This window comes from Cygnus olor, chromosome 9, assembly GCF_009769625.2.
Source record: "Cygnus olor isolate bCygOlo1 chromosome 9, bCygOlo1.pri.v2, whole genome shotgun sequence".
Lineage (NCBI taxonomy): Eukaryota > Metazoa > Chordata > Aves > Anseriformes > Anatidae > Cygnus > Cygnus olor.
Window position 1 is genome coordinate 13,861,473 of NC_049177.1, and position 5,650 is coordinate 13,867,122.

General features: G+C 45.5%; 1 long non-coding RNA gene across 1 annotated transcript; it reads right to left on the reverse strand.

Annotated features, from left to right (window-relative positions):
* Positions 1 to 3,764: 3,764 nt before the first annotated feature.
* On the reverse strand, positions 3,765 to 5,650 carry LOC121074647. Its single transcript, XR_005822456.1, has 2 exons — positions 5,513 to 5,650; positions 3,765 to 4,310 (listed from the first exon to the last, which is right to left on the reverse strand). It is a non-coding gene; the product is annotated as an uncharacterized LOC121074647 (long non-coding RNA).

Below are 5,650 nucleotides of genomic sequence, written 5' to 3' on the forward strand. Positions count from 1 at the left end.
GACCTTCAGCCTGACTCAGGGCAGCAGCAAGGGCTTCTGCTTCTCCACGGCTGATGTCAAAGAACAGACAATGAAAGCAAGCGGTGCATGCACTGTCAGATATCTCCTCAAAACAGTCATCAAATTCAGGGTGGTTTTCTTCTTTTTTTTTTTTTTCAATTCAATAGGGGAATTTTGCTATGACAAATATGTCTCGGAAACTGGGAATGCAAACAGCACTAGTTCAAAGACATTTTTCCAGTGCTGCAAACCTAAAGCTGCTCATCACAGCATAGCTCTCGCTGGGCTGAGTGGTAACAAGGATTGCATTCTTGGTTCATGCTAAGGGTATGAAAGCAAGGCACTAATTTGCAGATCTTGAAGAATGTGTTAGTGGTATTTCAGTAATCTAATGCTCTGTAGCCTGTGAAGGCTGCACAGTAACTGAAAGGAAATATATCTTTGTTTTTATTCACTTGGCTTTATTCCTAATTCACTCTTTGATGCCATCAGCCTGGGATAATACATTTTCAGAGATATGCTTGAAATTAAGGAAATGAGTCTGATTAAGTCCTTCAAACATACTTTGAGGGAGAAATGTACAACGATAGAGGTATTAAAGGCCCCATTTTCAAGCAATTCTAATATGAAATCAAAACATCGTGCTGCTAGATAGTGAGGTCCATTAGCGGTGCGTGTGCATTCTTCAGCTCAAAAGCATATCTGCTTTTCCGTTGTGAAAGCTGCCCAAGAGCTTGAATTTTTCCTCTGTGCCGGGTGGGCAGAGGCAGGTTCATTTTGCAGTCGCTTTGCTTGCAGCCAAATAATAAGTGCAAGAGCACTTGCCCTTTGCTAAATGTACCCTCTTAGATAAAAGTGATGGTTTCTCAAGAGTCTTGCCTTTGAGGTTGGCCTACATTTTACCTATTTACTTGTTTGCTTTGGTATGTCTGTGCTGGCTTGGGTTTCCCTGTCATGGGTGGAGTTTCGCTGCATTTACTGGAATACTTCTTAGCGAAGTCAGTAGCTGTAGCAGGACCTGCCAGGTCCCCTGGGCAATTTTTCCACGTGGCTGGGATACCTGCTACCAAACTGAACCCTCCCTTCGCAGGAGAAAATGCTGCAGCCTCCGCTTTGCTGCCGCCCCCACCAGAGCTGCCATGGTGCCCAAAGATTTCTGCCCAGCCCGGATCTGGATGGGACAATTCTTGTGCAAACCCTCAGGACAGCGGCGTCCTCACTGGAGACACCTGGGTGTGCTCAGCACGGCAGACTACAGGACAGCTCGGTGCAGTCGTGGAAGCAGGAGAGGCGCTCACCAACCCCTTTCCTTGAGCTACAGTGCAGGTCAGGCAAAGTCTGATGTCCTGCTAGCTGAAAGACTTCTGCATTAAAGACAGAGACAGAAAAAAACAGGGACAAGTACCAAGAAAGCGTGACGTGCCCGGTAGCTGCAGAGAGGTTCATTTAAGGCTGTGGCAGGAACCTCTGGGGAGGGAATCATCTTGGAAGGGCCTGAGCAGTACGCTGGGAACAGGCACAGCCTCCCTGCTGCTTTCCGTGGCAGGCCTGGGGATGGCAAGAGGAATGGGAAAGCACGATACTATTTATTCTGTCTGCTATAAAAAGTGACTATTTAAGATCTTGTTCTAATAAATGGAGCGATGAATTCCCCTTTCACTGTGACTGCTGCTGAAGACATGTGACTTACTAGATATGCTGCTGTTGTAATGGAAATTACTAGCAAGACTATTTAATCCAAGAAGAGCTGAATGTCTGGAGAAAGGGGAAAAAGGATAGGGTGACACGAGAGAAAAGAAAGGCCTCAGCTGTGACAATCTTGGGCATTTTGCACTATTTGCTCTTTAAGCTGTTTCTCAAGATCTTCTGGCAGAGAAGTGATAATAAATTGTTTAACAACTCAGACTTGCCAATTTAGTTTAAGGAGCTTTAAAAGGAGGCTTTTAAAGACTTGTGCCTCTCAACTGCTGATGATTCATCTTGAACAGTAAAACCGTGATTGCAGATTGCCAGCCCCCATTTCACAGGACACTCTGTACACCTGGCTGTGCCTTCGGGAGCTCAGGCGCTTGGCCGGGGTCTGATGTTCCCGTGCAGGTGCCAGATGCGCGTAGGAGTGCAGCGTGCGGCCGTGGTGCTGCTGCCAGCCCGCTGACCTTGGGAACCTCGGCCAGCAGCGAGCCCCAGCCTGCAAGCAGCTGAGGTCAGGAAAAGCAAACAAAGGTAGGAAAGGTAGGAAGAGGCTTTCCTTGCCAGGAAAGTCCCACAGGAGGCCCCGCGGTTGTCCCCAGGGAGGACTGGGTGGCACAGGGCTAGCAGAGGTGTGTTTGCAGCCCTGGTGGCCAGGTGTGGCCAGCTGCATGCCCGTTCACTTGGGAGAGACCTTCCCAGAACCTACTCTGAGCTAGGGCACATATTTATACAGTCCTACCAGAAAAGGCAGGGTGGAACACGCTAACATATACACATTAAGGAGAGTGAATAAATAAACAGTAGGTTTTGATTTATTTTCTCTGCTACTTGGATATCTTAGTTTTGGCACAGGATAGATTTTGTACACCAATGTGATCTCCAGTTAGGCTTTTGTGTTTGCTGATTTAGAAATCATGCACAAAGGAGAAAAAAACCTTGCAAATGTTCTTAAAGTCAAATGATTTTTATGCTCTGTGCTGCAGAAGCACATAAACCTAGCTGGCCCCTGGCAGCTAGGCGCTGTACAGCAGGTAACACTGACATCTCTGCCCTCAAGAATCTGCAGTTTAAGATGGGATAACGGTAGATAAATTCAGACTGGGGAAAACATACAAAATACGATCAGTCAGCCTGAGGAAGGGCACTCACTAAACAGCATGTATCTTCTTGGCATCATTCAGCACATCCGCCAGGGAACATGCAGGGACACCAAGGAGCACACACCTGCTGCGTGGGGATCAGGCTGTGAAGGGAGCGATCGAGATGTCGCATGTGGAAACTCTTCTAGTTGCAGGAGTTGTAAAGGAGCTGGTGAGACAGTTTTATTGGGTCCTGCACCCAGTTCAGATCCACCAGAAAACATGTTTGGGTAGAATATATGTGCCTATGAAATGCAAATAGTCATGGGAAAGCTTTTAAGAAAGGCTGCTGGACTTGATTTAAGCAGGCTGACAGAGCTGCTTCTGTCCTCCAGCCCTGGGCTGCTATTGTGTTCTCACATTTTTGAGCAAAGTCTCGAGGAATTATGCTGGCTGTAAATGGACGTAACGTTTCCAAAAGCTGTGACAGCACTGCAGTGTGTGCTCTGGATCAGTTCCTTGTGTTAGCAAGTCTCACAAAGGTGAACTGAGCAGAGAAAGACTGTTATTTCTACTGTGTGTTTTTTTTTTTTTCCTCTTTTTTTCTACCAGGTTGAAGACCTGATGCTTTAAAAGAACTGAACACAGTGATCTATTGGTAAGCCATAACTCAATTTGTCCTGTGACCTGTCCCTTTCCTAGACAAAATGTAGCTAGCAGTGCTGCTGGAGAGCCGAGCTTGCCAGGCATCTGCAGTGCTCCAAACCAGAGTAGTGCCAAGGGAGCTGGAGAGCAGCTGAAACAGCTTGAGGAGATGGGTGGAGGGAACAGGCCAACCACAAAATTAATCTTTGAATTAATAAAAGCCTGCATGGTTTGAGGTTTGTGAAGCAATAAACAAGTTCAAATTTGCCAGAGACTGAAAAAGAAAAGCAATTAGGTGTAAGGGAAACCTTCTAATGTGGATAAAGATAATACGCTGGAATACGCAATGGGTTGAAAAAAATGATGAGAAGTTAACTTTTAATTGAAAATGACTACAGGAATTTTGATGAACATGTTAAAGTATGTATCAGAGCAAATCTTTTTACTCTTATTACTAATAGGGAATGACGGAATAAGAGCTTCTGTTTAATAGCAGTAATAACTTCATGATATTTTTCCTTTGAGTCATATGGTAGGCTCTTTCACCAGTCAGTACTTAGTCCAAAAAGGATCTTAGACTTTTCCTCATCACAGTATCGTTTCTGGGTATGTATGGATGTCTGCTACTCCCATTTATGCGTGCTGCCTCTGGTTTTCTCTCAATATCCCGGCAGAACGGTACCCATTTCGGTGCTCCTGCCTTCACGTGACTGTTCTGGCAGTGCCACGTAGCTGCCTCTTGCCCCGTGCCCTCCCTGCAGCCTCTGTAGCACCGCTGCTCGCTGCATGGCCTGGGAAGGAGGACAGCTTCGTCCCGCTCTGCCAAGCCAACGCGAGGAGAGGACTGGCTTTGTGTGAGATGTGATGGGAGCTGTGCAACAGTTTTAGGGTGACCTACAAAGGCAATGCAAACAACTGTGAGTGCACACATAGAGGACACAACAGCCAGCTTAGGGAGACGCTGTGCTGTGCATTGCTCTCTGGAAGTGACCACAGTTTGGTCCGTTTGCAATGTGCTGAGTGACGACTTCCAACAGGCACCACATGTTTAGGCACTCAGTGCTATAAAAACGCCAAATTTGCAAGGCTAAAAGCATGAATAAGGGAGAACCTGAGGAAATGCTTCAGTGCAATCCAAATGGAAATTGGGGGAGTTCTTCACAAATGTGTTATTAGATGACTCAGCCATCACCATTTCAATGTCACAAAAGGAGGCTTTCTGGTTTTAAAATAAAACAAAACATCCTGCTTAAAAGGGGAGGTGTAGGCAATAATAATGAATTAAATATAGTTGAAAATTTGGAAAGCTGATAGCACTGGGTAGATCAATGCTCCGGAAAGAGGGGTAATTAATTAGGGGAATTCAGTGAAAATATATATGGCCAATATGATTGATCCCCACCCAGTGGTGAGAAAAGCTGAAATTATTCAGTAAGCTTTTCTGTTCTTCGTTTGGAAAATGAACAGAATGGTGTCCCCATATCTAACAGTGATATTTTTCTCTTCCAGGCTGTATGAAGAACTGGTTAATAACCATCCATAAAACTAGAGCTGGAAAACTTGCACACAGAAGTATTTTTAAAATTGCCCAACAAGGTCATCAAACCTTTAATACTGATTTCTCAGCAAATACTGTGTCACTGAATTTCCAGAGAATCAGGGGAAATAACTGTTTAGTCATTATCCCAAAACAGTAACTGCTATGTCCTAGGTAAGCATTAACCGAAACTTGGCTAATCTAACCCCAATCCTTGGCAAAAGCAGTAAGGAGGTTGATGAAGTACGCGGCCAACACAGAATTAAACTCCAACATTTTCTGTGAATGCGTTGACTCCAGAAATAATGTTTTTAACTTTTCTTGGTGAGGAGACGCGCTGAATGTAGGAAGATAATCATTCTGACTTGAGTCAGACCAGTTCAGTATTACAGCTAATTTTGGGTGGCTGCCAAAACGGGCGCTTTTGTTTCTCCCATTCTTTTCCTCTTGTTCCCTTAAATAGTGGTCATGTGCCTGCCTGGTGAATCAGTTCAACTCTCGACCAACAGAAAACCATTTCTTTTCCACGTTTCACTGGTAGAGTTTCATATTGGCTCACCTTGCTGGGCTGACTCATCTGGGGGCTGTGTGAGAAGCACTGTGAGTGTGCCACCGGGGCGATGCGATGGGCTTGGGCCATTTCCCCTCCGGAACCTGCTCTGGCTGCACGCCATAAGATGCAATGCTGACCGATTGC